Here is a 22,130-nt window from a genome sequence, read left to right as displayed (position 1 = left end):
AGGGCTGAGCCATACCGCACAGGGAACAGGTTTTGACAATATACATCTCGGGGGTCACACTGTGATCAAATATCCTGCAGCAGAGTACCACTGCTCTTGCCTAGCATCTGCAAGCTTCTGTGTTTCATTCCCAAAACTCCTGCAAGAAAGAAAGAAGAGAAGGAAGGAAGGAAGCCAAAACTAGTTGTAGTTTCATGCAAAATTAAAATTATATGAGTTCTGGAGGTAAACCTATAGTGAATCTAGGATACTTTGCCTTGACAATGACTTTTTGGATATTAACACAATCCTAAAGCCACAACCCACAAAATAAATAATCGATTAGATGAAGTTCATTAGAATTAAAAATGTGTGCTTTTGAAAAGATGTTGTTAAGAAGACGAGTGACAAGCGACAGACTGGCAGGAAATCTTTTCAAAACATCTAATAAAATAAATGCCTGTCACCCAAATTCACAATAATATCCTAACATAACACTAAGGAAATTGCCACCCAAATGAATAAAATAGTCTGAAGTTTTGCCTTATCAAACACTAACAGAAAATAAGCAAATGAAAGCCTGATAGGTCTGGTCTATGACACGTGACCTCAGAGAACTGACTGTTTAAAACAGAGACATCATTACACAGCAATGAGACATCGAAAATGCACACATGGCCAGCACTGTTAGGGTCCAGAAATTGCTGAAAGGATAACCCCAGATTTGATTAGCATGCAAACACAAAAGGCCTTTATTCTTCAGAGATCCAGCCTGCTGGATCATCACAACATGGTAGAGGCCAAGAGGGGAGTTGAAGGTTCCTTTTAAAGCCAGATAGGGGAATTCCTACTATGGCTATGTAATCTCCACTGGGATTGGCTGGTGCCTATGAAGAATACATGATTTTGGTCAGGGCTTGGCCCATGCCTGTGAAGGCTATGTGATTCTAATCAGGGCTTAGGGACTTCTCAGACCAGTAGCCAAGCAACCTTATCTTCCCAGGCCAATTGTCCTGGCCAAGCCACTTTCTTGGTATTTCCTGAACTGAAGTTTCTTTTTTCGAGGAACGGAAAACTCAGGCCTGTTCTATCTCAGCCAGAAAGTGAAGTCTGTCATCGAGTTAGTTTGGTCAGGCTTATTAAACAAAGGTAGAATACCAAGTTTAAAATAGTTCTTAGTACAGTGAGATAATAAGGTGTAGCTGTATTCCAAGATTTCTTTAAAGACAAAACATTCCATATATCACAGATGAGCACCCTTGATCTGCAAGTGTATCATACATAGTCTTATAAACATAATAAGCACAGTCATGCCCATAAACGTAAGAGTATGCATGGCAACCGTTGACAACAGTAGCTCAGTCCAGCTAAATACTTTGCTTCTCCACACTAGTTGTAGCCCTAGACTGATTAAAGGAAGCTTGACTGTGTGAGTACTCCTTTACTCTACATTTCTTTGCCATCAACAAAGAGGAAGCTTTTGTTCCATCCAAGTAAGTTTGATGTGTTCTTCTGTAAGTCATGCAAGACAAATGACAAAAGATAGACAAAAGCACGTTTCAAGGAGGCATTTTTAAAACCCTTAAAGGAATGAAACCAAGCATGCCGGGTAGGCAACCATGAGCCTTTCCTGTGCTGGGTGCTTGGGCAACAAGTATCTGTTGATGGACGTTTATGTGAATTCAAAATAGAAGCTAGGATAGAGGGAAATAAGGGTGGGGGCATTTTGAAGACGACCTTTTATTTGACACATCAATAAAATAATCTTATTTTTCACCAAAAAAAAAAAAGAAAAGAAAGGTTGGAAAGATGGTTCAGAGTCCTTCCTCTTGATTAGTTTGGAAACTAAATTTTTACAGAAACACCTCACAAAATGAGACCCAGTTACCTGTAAAGACAAAGCCAGCTGCGGAGAGTACACGTGGCGAGGTCCCATGGGCATAAAAAGGCCACTTCTCAAAGGACTCCAGCCTGGCCTCCTCTTCTTGGTACTGTGCTTTGCCGCCTCTCAGCGTCTTCTCTGGACTCTTCACCCTTATGTCATACTTGCCAATGTTACCGACATCTTTGCCCAACAGGAACTCACATTCTGGACAAAATTTCTTGTGGATTTCTATAGGAAGGTTCTTGAGTCTGGTGCTAAAGAGGATTAAGCTACAGCAAAAGTACTGCACCCCAAGTTTCACCCCGGTATGGTAAAACCCAGCAGCTGCCATGTCCTGAGACGTCCATGATTTGAATGACTCATAGGTAACAAAAGTCTTTAATCTACTGGCTTCACTGCACATCTGTGAGTTAAAACCTTTCTTCATCTTCATTCGTTCTTTGTGCTCTTCTTCATGCTGTCTCTTTAAGATCCGAAGTGCGTCCACACCGAGAAGAGCAGAGAACTCAGAGGCCAAATCATCATCAAACTCATAAATTCTCTCCTCGCAGGCTTCTCCCTGGGATGTCATTTTCTAAATGAGACAGGAACAGATGATTTTGGTGTCTGCAATACCTTTATTATAAAGGGTTGTGTCTCTGAGCCAGGAAGATGGCTCAGTGGGTAAAGAGGCTTGCCACAGGCCCAATGATTTCAGTTTGTTCCCCAGGACCCACATGGTAGGTAGAAGACCAGCAACTTTTGTATGTTGCTATCTGATCTCCACTTGTGAAAGACAGAAGTTGCTTGAGAAACTATGAAACATCAATATTCACTCACTCAATCAACAAATATTTGCTAAGCACTTACCTGTGTGTCAAGCAATAGGCTAGGCCTTGAGGACTGGCAGTGAACTAGACACAGAGAGCTGGCTCCATTCATGGAGCCTTTCAAGTGTCCTTCAGTTTGACTGTTTGCTTGTTTTTCTTAGACAGAATCTTGCACTTAAGGGTGAAGCCGACAAGCATAGTAGAGCATTTGGTCTGGTACCCTATTTGGTTTTGTAATAATGTGCTTGGTGTTCCTAAGTCCTTCACCTGTACACACTCTTTGCACACCCCTCCTTCAAGACACAGCTTGTAGCCTCATCTCTGGACAACAGTATAGATTTCCCTGTCCCTAACAGTAATCAACTTTAGTCAGTCTCTAGTCAAGTACATTCCCAATGTATTGGGATAGGAGGATTGGAAATGCTGATCAAACTGACCTGGATTTGGGTGCAGATGCAGGCAGGCAAAACTGTGTCTTTAATGTTTAAGGAGAATCCTCTATTTTCTATCTTAGGCACATATATACTTAAAATCACACACATTCTATGACATACATGTGACATGCGCAATGACCAAGGACTTGGATAATTCAAATCCGCCAGTCAAAACAGAGGGCCCTTACTTAGCAACCAGCCTTTCCATATCCTGAGCCCCATAAAAGAAATCCCTAAACAATGATGAGACTCCCTAAACACTCTCACTCAAGTGGTCAACTATCAGTCTTGAAGGTAAAAGTCTGTGCCACTGTTTCCTTCCAGCTAAGGTTATTTTGTTCTTGTGCAAATCCATGGGACCCTTTATCTCTTGGAATGATAAACCCAGTGTCTCAGCCTCTTGGATGCTGAGATATGTGTCACCATGCCCAGCTCCACCTCTGAAGTATAAAGACAATGACATAGGTTTACCACGTATGTTAAAGAAAAAATATGCACAATTATGTAGCCTGAGAGTGACAATCTGATAATATCATTCAGTTAAAATTATTCTTGAATATTTTATTTTTAAGTATGTGTGTATATATTTCAGAAAAGGTGTTGGGCCCCCATAAACTGCAGTTACTGGTAGTTGTGAGTGGCTTGGCCTCCGGGTCGTGAGCCAAATTTGGCTCCATTGCAAGGGTAAATCCATTCAACTGTAAGGCCATCTCTCCAGCCTCCAAACACATTGTTTTTGTCATGTTTGCTCTCCAGTCTTAGTGCTTCATATGATCTCCGGATGCTCCCTGTTTCAGGCATGGATTTGAGTCTGGGAGGCAGCTGCTGGGGTTCATAGGTTCTTAAAACTCTTTACAATGGGTTGTAGAGAGCATGTGGATAGTGATAGGGTGAAGAGTCCTTATTAAAGGAGAGATACTGATGAGCTCAGAATCAAACCAGACCTGGGCTATGACCTGGTGCCAAGAGAGGATGGAAGTGGCTAAGCATGACATCTGATATGAAATTTGCATAGAACCTTACTGCCTTGATGATTTTACAAAGCTAGCTCTTCATGAACATGCTCCCTTTGTTAATGAAGCCCAGGTGGGGAAGGGCTTCCAGCCTTACACCTTTCTTGTTAATTTCTGGAACCTCTTTCTTCACCCAGTTCCCTATTCTTCCGACTCACAATTATTGAAATGACTACAATAGACTATACAGACTATTTTACAGTGTAAAATTGACAAATATTTGCAATGTATTGAATTTTGGCTATGTGTGCTTGTAGGAACGAGCCCAAGGCCTTGGCTCTGCTAATCAGTACCCACCACTGAGCAGCAGGCCCAGCCAGCACTGTCATCTGTTTTTGGTTTTGTTTTTGTTTGAGACAGAGTTTCACAGTATAGTCTTCACCATCCTGGAACTCACTCTGTAGACCAAGCTGGCCTCAAACTTACAGAGATCTGCCTGCCTCTGCTTCCTGAATGCTAGGATTACAGGCATGTGCCACCACCATCCTGCTGGTTTTGTTTACATTTTTGACACAGGGGCTCACTGTATATCCCAAACTAATCTGGAACACAATATAGAGACCAGGTTAGCATCAAATGTGTGGCTATCTTCCTTTTTCTCCATCTGTAGTGCTGAGCTAACAGGCCTGCATCACCATACATGTTCTTCCACCATACTTCTCATGAGACTAGAGGATACAAGCTACTCAGGCAGTCTGAGCTCAAGTAACTGGAAAACAAGAAGTTTCCTTGACTGGAAGCCAGAAGTAGCCAGACTGACTTGACACCAAATGTAAAACGATTCCAGGGTCTCAACACTTGAGATGCCAATGCTAGGTAGCCAAATAGAGACTAGCAGCCTTTGATGGAACTGATGGAGCCCTCCCTTACAGCTGGATTTGGACACCACTTTCCATCGCAAAGCTGTTTCCTCTTGGATAAAGGAATGAAATCTGAGTTCTACTTCTGGCCCGAGTTAGAGATATGACATTCTCCACTGTTCCAAAGATTGCAATGTTGCTTATTACTGTGTTCTCCTTTAAGAGTAAATCTAGCTAAGCCTATGAATCACCTGGCTGGGAGTTCACACCAGAGTCACTAGAAGACAAGGTAAAGAAATGGGAGGAATACTTATCCCCTAAGAAAGAAGATACACTTCTCAGAAGCCCTCACCCCTATGTAGTGGCTTCCACAGCTAAGCCTCTCCACTTTTCTGAATTCTAAGTTAAAAGTATTAACTTTTCCTCTGCTTTCTATCTCTTTTTCACATACTGATCCAAAATCTATGCATGCTTTTCTTGACACTCTGGACTCCCTTCCTCTGCAGACTCCCTACACACTCTCTGTCCAGATGGTTACTGACCTTGATTGTCAAACCTGCCTGTTTTCTTGGACCCATCTCCAAAGGTATGGCCTCCCCCCCCATCTCTTTCCTGCTGGCAGTTACCAAGATTTACAGCTTGTCCTACTTGTTTTTGATCAGACACTAATAAAATGGTCCTCAAGTTTCCTTCTGATTCCTTTTAATTTGTTGTTACAAGACTCATAATCCTTAAAACGAATTCTCGTTTCCTTGGCAACACTTCATGTATGAGTATGTGTGTGTGAATGTGAATGTCTATGAGTGTATGAGAAGTGTGAGTGTATATGTGTGTGTGGTGTAAGTGCACACATGCCTCAGAGCTCTTTGGAAGTCAGAGGACTTTTAGAGGTTGTTTCAATTCCTTTCATCTTCCCTCTCTAGTGGAATACAGGGATCAACACAAGCCATTAGGCTCGTAAGATATGTACTTTTACTCACTGAGCCATCCATCTTGCTCCCCAACTCTTCCATTTTTAAAAATATGTTCATACATAATTGTTTAATTACTCCCCAAATGTGGATCATTTAAGCCATTGTCCTTCTTCATACATAAAGATGAATTCAATATTCAATATTCTTGTAATGATATTAATAAATATTTCCAACATTTAAAAAATTTCCCCAGAGTAAATTCCTGAAATAAGAATAGCTGGGTCAACCACATGCATCCTCTTAAGGATTTTGGTGTCTGTCAGGCACTGGCTTTGCTAATGGTCTTCTGAGTTCCTTTTACCTTCAATATGGTCAGGGTCCTGCTTCTTCTCCGGTGGTTTCTTGCAATGGGATTTCACATATCAAAACTCCATGTCTCTCTGTAATAGGAATTAAAATCTGCTTATGAACTGAGAACTGATTTCCCAAGAGAAAAGAGTGGTCAGGAGTCTTCATGGATTCCTAGCCCAGCATCCTAGTGGCCATGTGGGTGACCATCAAGAGGCTGTCCTAGGCACAAATAAGTATCTGACACTTCTTTAAACATGAGTTCTGAGACTCCACCACAACCTTTTGGACAATGACTATTTGAAGTCATTGAAGTCATTGAAGAATCTGCTTTCATTCAAACCACACATCTAACTCCTCCCCAACATCCACTCCATTCAAGGAGGAAGTTACAAAATTCTCAAACATATGTGATTTCTCAAGGAGCTCAGCCAATATTTGTGCCCCCCATTCTTTATCTTGTATCTAGAAAATTAACTTAGTAGGTTGGGTTTCTTAAGATAAATGCAAGTAAATCCTAGGAATTTATGTTAGATCTTGTTTTTCTCAGTTTAACCAGCTAGGCTGGTTAACTGGCACTATCAGTTCAACTTCAGATTGTTGGAATCATATGTACAATGAAACATGGCTGCTCAGCTAAATTAAATTGAAGCCTTACCAATAGAATGTATCAAAGAGAAGAGAGAATATTAGGACTATTCTTATATTGGATATTAGAATATTAGATAAAGTAGAGGAACTGGACCACTCAAGGAAATAATGCGTAAACTCTCTAAAACTACATGAAAGGAACATGCAGGAACTTTGGAACATCGTGAAAAGACCAAAATCTTCTAATTATAGGCACAGAAGAAGGAGAAGAATCCAAGGCCAGTGGCTGTGCCAACTAGTTTTACGACAACTTGACACAATCTATAGGCATCTGGGAAGAGAGAACCTCAACTGATAAATTGCCTGCATAAAATCAGGATGTAAGACATTTTCTTAATTATTGATGGACAGGACCAGCCTATTTTGGGTGGTGCCATCCCTGGGACGGGAGTTCTGTAAAAAAACATGCTGAGCAAGCTGTGTGGAGCAAGCCTGTAAGTAGCACCCATCCATGGCTTTTGTATCAACTTCTGCCTCCGGGTTCCTGTCTTGTTTGGGTTCCTGTCCTGACTTCCTTCAATGGTGGAATAAAATGGGAAAGTGTAATCCAAATAAACCCTTTTCTTCCCAACTTGCTTTTTAGTCATGATGCTTCATCGCAATAATAGAGAGCGTAAGTAAGACACCATTTTAAACTACTGTATGCAGCATAACTATCTCTCATAGCTGAAGGACAAAGAAAAACTTTTCAAAGTATAAACAGGATAAAAGAATTCTTTTCCAGTAAACCAGACCAACAGAGGAGCAATTCTTTGAACTGAAAATAAGCATAGCCAAGCAACTGAAGAAAGTAAACTTTTATAATAATTGAAATAATAATAAAAAAAGGATTAACACCGTAAACAGCAAAACGACAGCAATGAACATACACTTTCAATAACAACTTTAACTTTAATATTAATGGCCCTAACTCACTGGTTAGTATTTTTGTCAACTTAATACAAGCTAGAGTCATGTGGGCAGAATGAGCCTCAATTGATAAAATGCCTTCACCAGAGAACATTATAGAGAATATCAGCCAATCGAAACCGAGAGAGCACATGATCTTGGGTGCACAAGCACAACTGATACATCTACAACATGACTTGTGCCCTTAAAGCTCAGGGAATATCTTGGAAGAGGAGTTCAAGAGATTTTAAGATACAAAGGACCAGGAAGTCTGCTGTGAGACTGTGTCTCCTAAAAATGACAGGGAAGCTTCACTCAGGATACCTCAACAATCTGGCTGCCTAAACAAGGCCCAGCCAATGACAACACCAGTATATATGCTGGCCTGAAAGGAAGGACTCTCACAGGGTCTTACCCCAGATAAAAAACCTTGTATAACTAATAAACACTGAGAACACGAGAAATAGTATTCCCTGAGATGAGCCCCCAGTTGGTTATCCAATACCAAGTAATAGGCCCTCAAATCCTGTGCAAACAAGTAACACCAAAAGAACTAGAGAGGTTGCATTTTTATGTTTAGGTACGTACATGCACACACACATATAATACTGCGACAATAACCATTAAGATAAAGAGACCATGGTTTCAAGAGGGAGCCAAGAGAAGTAAGTGTATGGTTAGTAGAAGAGGGTGTGCGTGTGTAATTTTAATTAAAAAAAATAAAAAATAGGTGACAAGATGGTGGCGCCATCTTGTCTGAAGAGCAGGACAACCTTTTCTGTACAGCGACCAAGAGACTGAACTCTGGGCCCTAAAACAGCAGTGATTGTGTTTCCCAGGTGAGAGGAAACCCCCACGGTGTGGGAATCAGTCGGGTCCATGCTCAGGCCACCCAGTCAGAACTTGGAAGAGATCCCAGGTCGGGCAGGCACTAGGTCGCCAGACCAGAGCCACACGCCTGCATGTCCTGATCACCTTCCCAGGATCGGTGGGCACAAAAACACCAGAGACTGGGAGTCCCAGTCACGAGAAAACCCCACAGGGAAGGAAGAAAACCGGACTGACTTGGGTCACCCAGTCTTTCCCTAGAAAAAGTCTCGCATACCGGTGGGTACAAGCCGCCATCACTGAACTGGGCTCTAGCCGCGAGCACAGACAATTGCTGCGTGCCCAGCTCTCCAGCACAGACAGAGCTGTGAGCCCCAGGGCAACAGAGACTGGGAGTCACTGTCAGGAGAAATCCTCATAGGCAACAAAGAAAAGGGGATGGACTTAGGCCACTCAGTATATCCCTGGAAAAGGTCCTGCCGACCAGCCCAACCTAGGGACCTGCTGTGCACCAGATAGTCTGCTGTTACCAGGAGAGCGGTACCCACCTGCCACAGATTACAGCTTGGATATTGGGGCACAGAGCCCCAACTTCAGACCTACAGAAGTGCGGAATCCCCGAGATCAACTCCCAGATACTGCTCCAAGGGGCAACCAGTTATCCCTAACAAAACTGACCAAACCACGGGACACACAGGTTACAGCAGCAGAAACCCAGAAACAGGGCAGCTGTCTTCAGGACTTCTCTGGGTGAGAAGAGAGTCCTCTCGACTAACAAGGACCACAGTTACCACTCAGGTCTCTATGCCTGAGGTGAGCAGTGGCAACTCCTGAAAAACACTGACCATCCAGTGACTATACCCAAAAAGCTGAGAAGGCTTCCTTCAGGAAAACCCAACTTCCTGCCAAGGGGATTCTTTCCACCACAGGATCCAAGGAACCACCAGAAACTAATTCCAAACACCTAAGATTGCCCAATGGCTAGAGGCCAGCATAAAAGCTCAACCAACAAAAGACAGAGCAATATGGCATCTCCAGAACCCAGTTATCCAGGGGCAAGTAGCTCTGGACACCCCAGCATAATTGAAATTCAAGAAGATGACCTAACATGTATGCTCATGAAGAATATAACAGAGGAAACAAATAAAATGCAAAAAGACATAGAGGAAGATAAACTCAAACAGATTATGGCCATCTGTAAAGAAATAGAGGAAGATAAAAACAGATTATGGCCATCTATAAAGAAATACAGGAAGTTGCAGCCAAACAGTTTGTGGCCTTTAGAGAGGAAATGCTTAAATCACTGAAAGAAATAAAAGAAACAGAGGATTGTTCAAACAAACAGCTGAAGGAATTGAAGGAAAAAGAGGAAAATACAGTCAGATGGATGAAGGAAATCAACAAAACGGCTCAAGATCTGAAGATGGAATTGGAAAAATTAAAGAAACACCAATGGAGGAAATTGTGGAGAGAAAGAACTTGGGAAGAATACAGGAACTACAGAGGTTAACATAACCAATAGACTACAAGAAATGGAAGAAAGAATCTCAGGTGTGTAAGATACAATGGAAGAAATAGATGTATCTGTCAAAGAAAATCTTAAATCTAAAAAATCCTGACACAGACCATCCAAGAAATTCAAGACAACATAAAAAGACAAAACCTAAGAATAATAGGAATAGAGGAAAAAGAAGATTCCCTGCTCCAAGGCCCAGAAAATATTTTCAATAAAATCATTGAAGAGAATTTCCCCAACTTAAAGGAGAGGCCAATAAGAATACAAGAGGCCTACAGAATACTCAATAAATTAGACCAGAAAAGAAATAATTGAAATTCAAGAAGATGACCTAACATGTATGCTCATGAAGAGTATAACAGAGGAAACAAATAAAATTCGAAAAGACCTAGAGGAAGATAAACTCAAACAGATTATCGTCATCTGTAAAGAAATACAGGAAGTTGCAACCAAACAGTTTGTGGCCTTTAGAGAGGAAATGCTTAAATCACTGAAATAAATAAAAGATACAGAGGATTGTTTCCCCAACTTAAAGGAGAGACCAATAAGAATACAAGAGGCCTACAGAATACCCAATAAATTAGACCAGAAAAGAAAATCCTCCTGCCACATAACAATCAAAACAGTAAATATACAGAACAAAGAAAAAATACTAAAAGCTGCGAGGAAAAAAGGCCAAGTAAGATATAATGGCAAACCCATTAGAATCACACTTGACTTTTCAAAAGAGACTATGAAAGCCAGAAGGGCCTGGATGGATATCATGCAGACCCTAACAGAACACAGATGTCAGCCCAGGCTACTATACCCTGCAAAGCTCTCAGTCCTCATAGACGGAGAAAACAAGATATTCAATGACAAAAACAAATTTCAACAATACCTACACACAAATCCAGTGTTACAGAAGACACTAGAAGGGAAAATACAACCTAAGAAAACTAGCTACTTTCAAGAAAACACAAGAAGTAATTAACCTCACTACAGTAAAACAAAAAGCAACCAAGCACACAACCTTATGACCACAGCCAGCATCAATATCAAAGGATATAACAGCCATTGGTCATTAATCTCTCTCAACATCAATGGACTCAATTCTCCAATAAAAAGACACAGACTAACAGAATGGATGCATAAAGAAAACCCAGCAATCTGTTGCATACAAGAAACACACCTAAGGCACAAAGATAGACATTACCTGAGGGTAAAGGGTTGGAAGACGGCTTTCCAAGCAAATGGACCCAAGAAGCAAGCAGGAGTAGCCATTCTAATATCTGATAAAATAGGCTTTCAACCAAAATTAATAAAATGAGATGGGGAAAGACACTTCATACTCATCAAGGGAAAATTCCACCAGGAAGACATCACAATCCTGAACATCTATGCCCCAAATACAAGGGCACCCACACTTGTAAAAGAAACATTGATAAAATTTAAACCACATATAGATCCCCACACATTAATAGTGGGAGACTTCAACACCCCAGTCTCAACAAAGGGCAGGTCAACAAAACAGAAATTAAACAAAGAAACAATGTCTCTAACAGAGGTCATGATTCAAATGGACCTAACAGACATTTACAGAATGTTATACCCAAACACAAAAGAATTTACCTTCTTCTCAGCACCTCATGGAACCTTCTCCAAAATGGACCATATAGTTGGTCACAAAGTGAGCCTCACCAGATACAGGAAGATTGAAATAATCCCTTGTATCCTGTCTGGTCACCATGGAATAAAGCTGGACCTCAATAACAACAGAAATAGCAAAAAGCCTACACACACATGGAAACTGAACAACTTGCTACTAAATGACAGCTGGGTCAGGGAATAAAGAAAGAAATTAAAGTCTTCTTAGAACTCAATGAAAATGAAGACACAACATACCCAAACTTGCGGGACACAATGAAAGCAGTGTTAAGAAATTAAAGTCTTCCTAGGACTCAATGAAAATGAAGACACAACGTACCCAAACTTGTGGGACACAATGAAAGCAGTGCTAAGAGGAAAGCTCACAGCACTAAGTGCCTTCAAGAAGAAATTCGAGAGAGCTCATTCAAGCAACTTAATGGCTCACTTAAAAACCCTAGAAAAAGAAGAAGCAGACACACCAAAAAGGAGCAGACGGCTGCAAATAATCAAACTCAGGGCTGAAATCAATCAATTAGAAACAAATAAAACAATTCAAAGAATCGATGAAACCAAGAGCTAGTTCTTTGAGAAAATCAACAAGATAGACAAACCCTTAGCCAAGCTAACTAAAAGGCAGAGAGACTGTTATGCCAGGTTCACGGGACCTTCAGAGACCACCAAGTAATCTTAAGGAGATGACTTGATGCAATTGCAAGAGAGCTTTATTACGAGAGCGATCAAACTTGGTACCCAAGTCTCACTGATGCAGCAGTAGAGAAGTGGGACCTTGAGCTCTGAGTGAACAGGATTTTTAAAGGGAAAGTCTGTGAGCAGGGGGTTTCCATGGCAGCAAGCAGGGGGGCACAAGCGGTGGCATTACAGAATTGGTTGAAGTTTAGCAGGGCAGGGTGACCTTTTCTGAGGCACACAATCACAATGGCTAAGGCATATAATCACAATGGCTATTTTTCTAAACCAAATCTGAAACATTGGGGAGAATTTTCCCACCCAATTCTCAATTGATTCACATTGATTATTGCCAAGGAGTTTGTCTCTATTTTCTAGGAAGCATTTATTCTGTTATATTTCCTGGAGGCTGTTGCTAGGAGAGTTAACTTTGTTTTCTGCCAGGTGTACATTCTGTGATAATTCCTGGTACCTGAATTCAGTTCCCAGTCAAAATCTTTATTTGAAAATGCAGTTATATTCTGGCTAAATTAAACTCTTCAAGACACCATCCAAATTAACAAAATCAAAAATGAAAAAGGGGACATAACTACAGACACTGAGGAAATCCAAACAATCATTAGGACTTACTTCAAAAGACTATATGCCACAAAATTTGAAAATCTAAAGAAAATGGACAATTTTCTTGATCAATTCAACTTATCAAAGCTGAATCAGGACCAGGTAAATCAATTAAATAGTCCTATATCCCCCAAGGAAATAAAAGGTCCCATCCCAAAAAAGCCCAGGACCAGATGGTTTCAGCGCAGAATTCTACCAGACCTCCAAAGAAGAGCTAACACCAATTCTCTTCAAACTATTCCACAAAATAGAAGCAGAAGGAACATTACCAAACTCATTCTATGAAGCCACAGTCACCTTGGTACCTGAACCTCACAAAGACCCAACATAGAAAGAGAATTTCAGGCCAATCTTCCTTATGAACATTAATGCAAAAATACTCAGCAAAATACTTGCAAATCAAATCCAAGAACACATCAAAGATACCATCCACTATGACCAAGTAGGCTTCATCCCAGGTATGCAGGGGTGGTTCAATATACAGAAATCCATCAATGTGATCCAGCATATTAACAAACTGAAAGAAAAAAAAAACACATGATAATCTCCCTAGATGCTGAAAAAGCATTTGACAAAATCCAACATCCATTCATGTTAAAAGTCTTGGAGAGATCAGGGATACAAGGCACATATCTAAACATAGTAAAGGCAATATACAGCAAACCTATAGCCAACATCAAACTGAACAGAGAGAAACATAAAGCAATAGCACTGAAATAAGGAACAAGGCAAGGCTGCCCACTCTCCATATCTCTTCAACATATTGCTGGAAGTCCTTGCTAGAGCAATAAGACAGTTGAAGGAGATCAAGGGGATACAGATTGGAAAGGAAGAAGTCAAATTATCACTATTTGCAGATGATATGATAGTATACATGAGTGACCCCACAAACTCTACCAGGGAACTCCTACAGCTGATAAACACCTTCAGCAAAGTGGCCGGATACAAAATTAACCCAAATAAAAAAAAAAAAAATCAGTAGCCTTCCTGTATACAGAAGACAAAAGGGCTGAGAAAGAAATTAGGGAAACAACACCCTTCACAATAGCCACAAATGCCATAAAGTACCTTGATGTTGAAAGGGTTAGGCTAACTTTGTAACCTATATATCTTCTAAAGCCTATAGTTTTGAGTTTTAGGTCCAGGTTAAGCTAAAGCCTCTTAATACCTTTCCAGAGAGTGATGAAATGTGACCCTATCCGTGAGGACAGATATAAAAAAAGGGCAAGCATACAATGACCTTCACTCACCAAAAGAAGGACCAGACCCTTGTCCTTGAGATAGCGTTTCTTAGCAACGAACCTAGACTTCTTCTGATTAGCTTTTGACCTCCAGCCAAGAGCTCGCAGCCCTAATTTTCAAGGATGAGCTAACCACCCCCACCTTCAATTGCAGCTGCATCCACACTTGGCAGGACTGGCCAAGCTTGAACACCTAAGACTAACCAATTATCTTACTTTATAGCTTCCTCATCCAATCCTAAATTGCCAAAACTAGAACTTCAAATCTCCCACAATTTTTCTTTTAAAAACCTAAAGGCCTTTGTCTCCCGGTGCCACTCTTTGCTGACCAGCAGGGGTGACCCCATTGTACAATGGTTAATAAACCTCTTGCTTTTGCAATGAGTCTTGGTCTGGGGGAGTTTCTGAGAAGGGCGTGATTGAACTCCTGAGCTGTGAGACCCCACTTCTTACATTTTTGGTGCGTTGGCCGGGAAAGGGCGTGCCCCTTCCCCAACCCTCATCAGACTGAACTCGGAGGTCAAGCTCAGAACAGGTTAGTCTGTTTCTGTCTTACCAATCTGTTTCTTGTCAGAGATGGCTGCCATGAGGCAGCCTCTCAATTAGATTTCTGTGGTACCCATCTGTTTCAGTTTAGGCGCCTATCTGGATCTTTTTGGTCATCTGATCAGTCATTGCGATTGACAGATGGTGTCAGAATATCGCTTGACTGGGAACTGGGGGATGCCCCAAGTTTCTGTTTGGGAGGTTGGATCTGAGACGGTCCTCCTCCCGTCTGATTTCCGTAGAGAACGACCGCCACCAGGCAGCCGTTCTATCAGAGCACTGTGGTACCACTCAGAAGGGTGTCCTTGCTTGATTACTTGCCTGATTCTTTGTGTTTCTGTTGTTGTTGCCTCTCTGACTCTTTTGACAGGGAAATGGTCTAGCTTGAAAGCATCTGTAGAAGGGGTTCGAGTCCCCTGAGTGGTTCGAGGCCACTCGCCTAGAACGGTTTCATTAAGGCAGACAAACCTGTCATTAATGCCAAGTTCATGGGACATCCTGTAGGATACTCAGCTTGCCCCTTTCTGTGAACAGGGAGGAGCAGAGAGATTCTGCTCCCCCAGCAATTTAAATCCTGTGTTTCTCATGTATGTATGTATTTTTCTGTGTCTGTTTCTTGGTAGACTTGGACTGATAAAAATTCGGACAGAGGATAGTTAAAATTAGAACTAGTTCTCGGCCCGGGAATGCACATGGCTGTATGGCAGGACACCAAGCAGTGTGCTCTCCCTCCCGAGGGAGCCAAGGAGGGAATGCTTTCGGGTGGCTGGGGAGACGTGTGGAGCTGGGGCTGGAGCTTGGGCAGGCAGTGCTCAGGCACTTGAGCGTCTGTGGAATAACATTGCACACCAAGCAGGGCATGGGCTTGATGCGCCATCCCCTTGTTGCGATGGACAGCCAAAGAGCACGGGGGAGGGGAGAGGCCCAGCCAGGAAGCAGGTTCAGGACCTGCGGGGGAGGTAAGCTATAGTAGAGCTCACAAGGGAGCCAAGGGAGCAGGCAAGGCTCATGGGCTTGCTGGGTGGAAGTCCTTAGACATGGCTAGGTGGGGATTGGCACCGTAGCTGCTCCATGATAGGAGCTGCTCTGGCTGCTGAGAGTGAGGAAAAACTCCTCCCCCTTGCCTTCATGCCAGCTTAGCAGGGAAGTGAGCAGCAAGAGCTCACCACGCCCTCTTGCTCCTCTCTTCCCTCCTCCCACCTAGGGGGCTTGCAACTTACAGATCAAACAGTAATTTAAAAAAAACCTGCACTTGCTGTAATGTTTAGAATTACAGCTGAGTCTGTCTGTTTAAATATATGGCCATTATACAATTGTTTTCAACTGGTCTTAAATGGTTAATATGATAAAAAAATAATTGGGTATGTTTTAAGGTTAAATTCAAATTCTTGTTTTAAACACGTATATGTGCCTATGTGTTTATAGGGTCTATAAATGCATATATTTAAATAACAACAATGTAAATTGCCACATGGTGTGGCTCAGGAAAAGAACAAAGGTTGCAAAATCTCTGAGTCAAAATGATTTTATTTCCTTTTAGGATAAGAAGAAAGTCTTATTCTAAGTTGATATTGGTTCTGAAGATTGGGTTGTTTTCACTGATAAATTTTGGTTTTAAAATCTGGTTTCGATTTTTAAAATTATGGTTATGCTTTGTAAATTCAGTCCTAAAAAAGATACTTTGCTTTGATATTGCAGAGACAAGTTTTAAAAATTGTTTAGATGTTTAAGAGGATAAAACATTTACAGTTTATCAGAATTTTTAAGCAATAACTCTTGGGCAGTCCAACAACGAACTTAAAACAGTTTCCCAACCCTTGGGGAAAAAAAATTAATGAGAGTTTTCCTGTTGTCTGAAAAAAAAAAAGAGTGAGCAAGGAATATTAAAAAAAAAATAGCTTGTCTAAAACAAAAATGTCGGTTAAGCCAGAAAAAGAAAGCTAGGAACCTGAAGGTATATAGGATGTTGCAGAAGGTTAGTGGATGTATTATAAAAAGCCAGAGAGTTAATATGATTTGAAAAAAAAAAAAAACTATATTTAAATATGTTATAATTCATTTAAAAGGCTGGTGATTCTTCATTGCAAAATGTTTTTTTATGCTCTTTTAAGGGGAAAAAATTTCTGGCTGATAGGTTTGGTATGGCTAAAATAATTCATACAGTTTAAAAGTGTTCTGTACTGTTCTGTTATGCAGTTGGTTCTAAAACTTATTTGATCACTGTTAGAACTTTTGGTTGTGGGGGATTATGGATGCTCCACAGTGTTTGCTGTATCATCAACAGTACCTAATGGCTATTTTTGGTATTGTCAGTCACAGCCTGTGCTAACACATAGCTAGCTGCCATGATAGTTCAGGGATAGAGAGCACGTGAAGCGGTAGTTTTGCTGCCATATTTGTTTAGGACTTCCAGCTGAGTTCAGTTACACGTGGCCAGCCGCCATGCTGGTTCAGAGATAAAGAGGGTGGAGACATGAGTTTACCACCATTTTGTTTAGGTCTCTCAGTTATGTTCAGTCCTCTGATTAGTGTTAAGTGCAAAGCTTTTTACTGTTCAATTTTAATACAAAGTGGTAGGATCAGCAAATTTGCTAGCCCCTCTATAAACTGTATCTGATTAAAATGTTTGTTTTAATTTTAGTTCAGAAAGAGCAGACTTAAAGCTATGCTAACGACTGCAGTTGGTTAAGATGTTGAGCTCTACCTAGTGTCTTTGTATAGGGATTTTTTAAGGTTAAGCCTAGGATGGGTAACTATAAAGTTTGCCTATTTGTCTTAAAATATATAGTTCTAAAACATGCATCTCAGAAATATGCTAAAACTAGATTAAATAGCATTCTGTTTTATAAGACACAGTTTAAAACAGATGATAAAAACAAAGAGTAACTCAGATATGCTGGCCCTCAAGCTTATCAGAGATCTGATGAATTTTACATTTTAACATATGTAAGTTTATTGTGACAGAAAGTCCCAAAATCCTGGCAGTAGCTCCCCAAGGTCTCCGAGAAGATTTGGACAATGACAGATGACTGCAACTCTGGATTGTGGTATGCTAACCACTGGGCAATACTGCCCCAACTGGCCCACTGCTAGGGACCAGCCTAAACTGTGGACAAAGCCGGGGACACCTGAAGAGCCATTGTCTCACATTGTGAGAGGCAAGGTGAGGTCAATCTCTTCTGTTCCTCTTTCCACAGCAGCAGTTTCTCATTCTCTATGCCTGATGGCTGGACTGCCTCTGCTCAGAAAGCCAGGAGACCATAGGAGCAAGGGACACTGCCTAGGTGATGGACTAACTAGTCATCTCTGTCATTTTGATCGATACATTTACTTAGCTCATAATTTATCCTTCTCAGGTCTCTGATCACATTGACAGCTAGGCTAAAAGGCTAGGCTTAGTTAACAGTAACTTGGCAGTTAGAGAGGAGAGAGTTAGTTTCACTATCAGCTCATTGGACAGTTCATTAGTTAGTTAAAACTACTGGGTACTATATCTTTTTTATAAAAAAAAAAAGAATAAAAACAGGTTTACCCTGCTCACAGGCTTTAAATCAGTCGCCAATGTCTTATAATAATAGTTAAATAAAAAAATACAAAGTTTATATAGGGTCTGAGGATATAGGAGTTCAGGTTATAAAAATCTAAAAAATGTTTATCTACATACTGATCAAAGTGTCAATTTAATGGACGTTAGGTTAACACTTAAGTAAAAAAAAAAGTACAAGCAGTTTCTCACGCAGGCAGTTTTACTTAGCCAAAATATAGGAGGGTTTACTCAAGGTTGCACAGAGCCTGCTGTCTGGCTACTATGGTTGCACGGAGTTTCTCAGGGTCAGAGCAGTCCACTGTAAGACCACCAAGGTCAGTCTGTGAGAGACTGGACTTTAAAAAATAGCCAAGAGTCTGAGTTCCGCTGCTCAGATGCCGTTAACTCCAAAAAGGCTGCCACATGGACACACTTAAGTTGTTTATAAAAGATATAAAACAAACAGCTGACTGGTACCAATTCTGTTGGATATAGTTTTTATCTGTTACTTTCAAAATGTTGCTGTATTAGATTTGCTGATATGTTACTTTTCTGAGTTTCCTTTTGTGTACCAAAAATTTATATAAGTTTATAAAAATCAAAAGGTCATAAGACCTAGATCTGGCATAGCTCAAATGGATTCCAGAAGAGTTTTTCCCTGGTGTTGGGATTCCTCACTTTTTCCATTTAACAGACAAATCTTAACTTCTGTCTCTAGTCTGACTTTGTCTCGGCAGATTTTTCACCTGGTTGACTCTGGGCTGCAAACTGAAATCTGGACTTGTTGGAAGCTGACATGATTGCTCCCTCTCTCTTCAATTGGATCAACTAACCAGAGACTGTTAAGAACTGCCTCATTGACCAGCCTTTGACTGGCTCCTAGTAATCTTTACCCATGTACTCTCCCCAACTTTTGACCAGCATTTCAGCCTCTTTTAAACTGAGATTTCAACGATCCATCATCAGGATGAAGAAATTCCAGAAGACGGATCATCGGCCCATTGTCCCATTCTACAGGCTGAAATGTTGAGTCAAAAGAAAAAAAAATTCTTAAGATAAAATTCTCACTCTGCAGCTGCTTCATGATTGAAGCAGTTACAAGGAGAAGGGGGAAATGAAAGGGTTAGGCTAACTTTGTAACCTATATGTCTTCTAACGCCTATAGTTTTGAGTTTTAGGTCCAGGTTAAGCTAAAGCCTCTTAGTACCTTTCCAGAGAGTGAAGAAATGTGACCCTATCCGTGAGGACAGATATAAAAAAAGGGCAAGCATACAATGACCTTCACTCACCAAAAGAAGGACCAGACCCTTGTCCTTGAGATAGCGTTTCTTAGCAACGAACCTAGACTTCTTCTGATTAGCTTTTGACCTCCAGCCAAGAGCTCGCAGCCCTAATTTTCAAGGATGAGCTAACCACCCCCACCTTCAATTGCAGCTGCATCCACACTTGGCAGGACTGGCCAAGTTTGAACACCTAAGACTAACCAATTATCTTACTTTATAGCTTCCTCATCCAATCCTAAATTGCCAAAACTAGAACTTCAAATCTCCCGCAATTTTTCTTTTAAAAACCTAAAGGCCTTTGTCTCCCGGTGCCACTCTTTGCTGACCAGCAGGGGTGACCCCATTGTACAATGGTTAATAAACCTCTTGCTTTTGCAACGAGTCTTGGTCTGGGGGAGTTTCTGGGAAGGGCGTGATTGAACTCCTGAGCTGTGAGACCCCAGGTCTTACAGTGTAACCCTAACCAAGGAAGTCAAAGACTTGTATGAAAAAAATTTCAAGTCTCTGAAGAAAGAATTAGAAGAAGATGTCAGAAGATGGAAAAATCTCCCATGGTCAGGGCTTAGCAAGATTAACATAGTAAAACTGGCCATCTTACCAAAAGCAATCTAAAGATTCAATGCAATTCCCATCAAATTACCAACACAATTCTTTACAGGCCTTGAAAAAAAATGCTCAACTTCATATGGAATAACAAGAAACCCAGAATTGCTAAAACAATCCTCTACAACAAAAGATATTCTGGATCTTAAGCTGTACTATAGAGCAACAGTAATAAAAACTGCACGCTACTGGCCTAGAAACAGAATGGTGTGTTTTAAGTGGTTATTAATATTTACTATTGGTTTATCTTCTGGTAATGCTGCTGTTAATCCTCAGCAGCTGTATAACCAAATCACCACACAGAGACTGGGTTTTTAGTTAACCTAGAACACAATGCTGGGCAATATTTACTCCCTCCTAAACCTCCAAGCCCTCAGTTTCCTAACATTTAGATTTCCCACATTATATTTGCTTTTTGTGAAATCTTAGGTCTGGTTCATGCTCCACGTCCTCCAAGATCTCTCCTCCAGCTCTGCTCTCCTAGCTCTCCTCATGCCCCTTCTCCTCCTTCTCTTCTCACGCCTTTCCTGCTCTCTAGCTCCTCCCCTCTTTCCTGTCCTCTGCCTCCTCTCATTCATTACATTGTATCTAGTTGCTTTATTTTGTCCTGTTTACACTAGAGTTGGGACAGGATGCTTAGAATGAGTATCACAATGCAATATCTGGATTGAAACCAGAGAGTTGGGGGTGGAGGAGAAATCAGTATTTGAATGAACAAGGGTAAGGTGTGTACATTAAAAAAAAAAACATTATTCCAACAATGTTTATCAGTGGAACTGAACAGAAGACCCAGAAATAAACCCACACACTTATAGACACCTGATGTTTGACAAAGTACCAAAACCATACAATGGAAAAAAGATAGCATCTTCAACAAATGGTGCTGGTCTAACTGGATGTCTACATGTAGAAAAATGCAAATAGATCCACCCTTATCACCCTGCACAAAACTAAAGTCCAAGTGGATCAAAGACCTCAACATAAAACCAGACACATTAAATCAGTTAGAAGAAAAAGAGGGGAAAATCGTAGAACTCATTGATACAGGAGATAACTTCCTGAACAGAACACCAACAGCACAGGCTCTAAGAGCAACAATCAAATAATGGGACCTCATGAAACTGAAAAGCTTCTGGAGAGCAAAGGACACTGTCACCAAAACAAAACGACTGCCTACAGATTGGGAAAGAATCTTCACCAACCCTTTATCTGACTGAGGGCTAATATCCAGTATATATAAAGAACTAAAGAAGCTGAAAAACAGCAAACCAAGTAATCCACTTAAAAAATGGGGAACAGAGCTAAACAGAGAATTCTCTGTAGAGGAATATCGGGTGGCAGAGAAACACTTAAAGAAATGCTCAACTTCATTAGCCATTAGGGAAATGCAAATCAAAACGACCCTGAGATTTCACCTTACACTCATGAGAATGGCCAAGATGAAAAACTCAAATGACAACACATGCTGGAGAGGTTGTGGAGAAAGGGGAACCCTCCTCCACTGCTTGTGGGAATGTAAACTAGTACAACCAATCTGGCACTTTCTCAAACAACTAGGCATAGCGCTTCCTCAAGATCCAGCCATACCACTCCTAGGCATATATCCAAAAGAGGCTCAAGTACACAAAAAGGACATTTGTTCAACCGTGTTTGTAGCAGCTTTATTTGTAATAGCCAGAAGCTGGAAACAGCCCAGATGCCCCTCAACTGAAAAATGGATGCAGAAATTGTGGTACATCTACACCATGGAGTATTACTCTCTAATGAAAAATAAGGAAATCATGAAATTTGCAGGTAAATGGTGGGATCTGGAAAGGATCATCCTGAGTGAGCTGTGCCAGAAGCAGAAAGACACACACGGTATATACTCACTCATATAGACATATAACAAGATAAACCTAGTAAAATCTGTATATCTAAAGAAACTAA

The 22,130-nt window shown here is 40.9% G+C and overlaps 1 pseudogene; it reads right to left on the bottom strand.

Annotated features, from left to right (window-relative positions):
• Positions 1–2,435, bottom strand: part of LOC132654907 (baculoviral IAP repeat-containing protein 1b-like) — a 36,321-nt pseudogene extending 33,886 nt beyond the window's left edge.
• Between the last annotated feature and the right edge of the window lie 19,695 nt (positions 2,436–22,130).

Source organism: Meriones unguiculatus, chromosome 6 (genome assembly GCF_030254825.1).
Source record: "Meriones unguiculatus strain TT.TT164.6M chromosome 6, Bangor_MerUng_6.1, whole genome shotgun sequence".
In the NCBI taxonomy this organism is placed as follows: Eukaryota; Metazoa; Chordata; class Mammalia; order Rodentia; family Muridae; genus Meriones; species Meriones unguiculatus.
The sequence above is the reverse complement of the archived record's forward strand: the minus strand, read 5'-3'. Positions and strand labels throughout refer to the sequence as shown.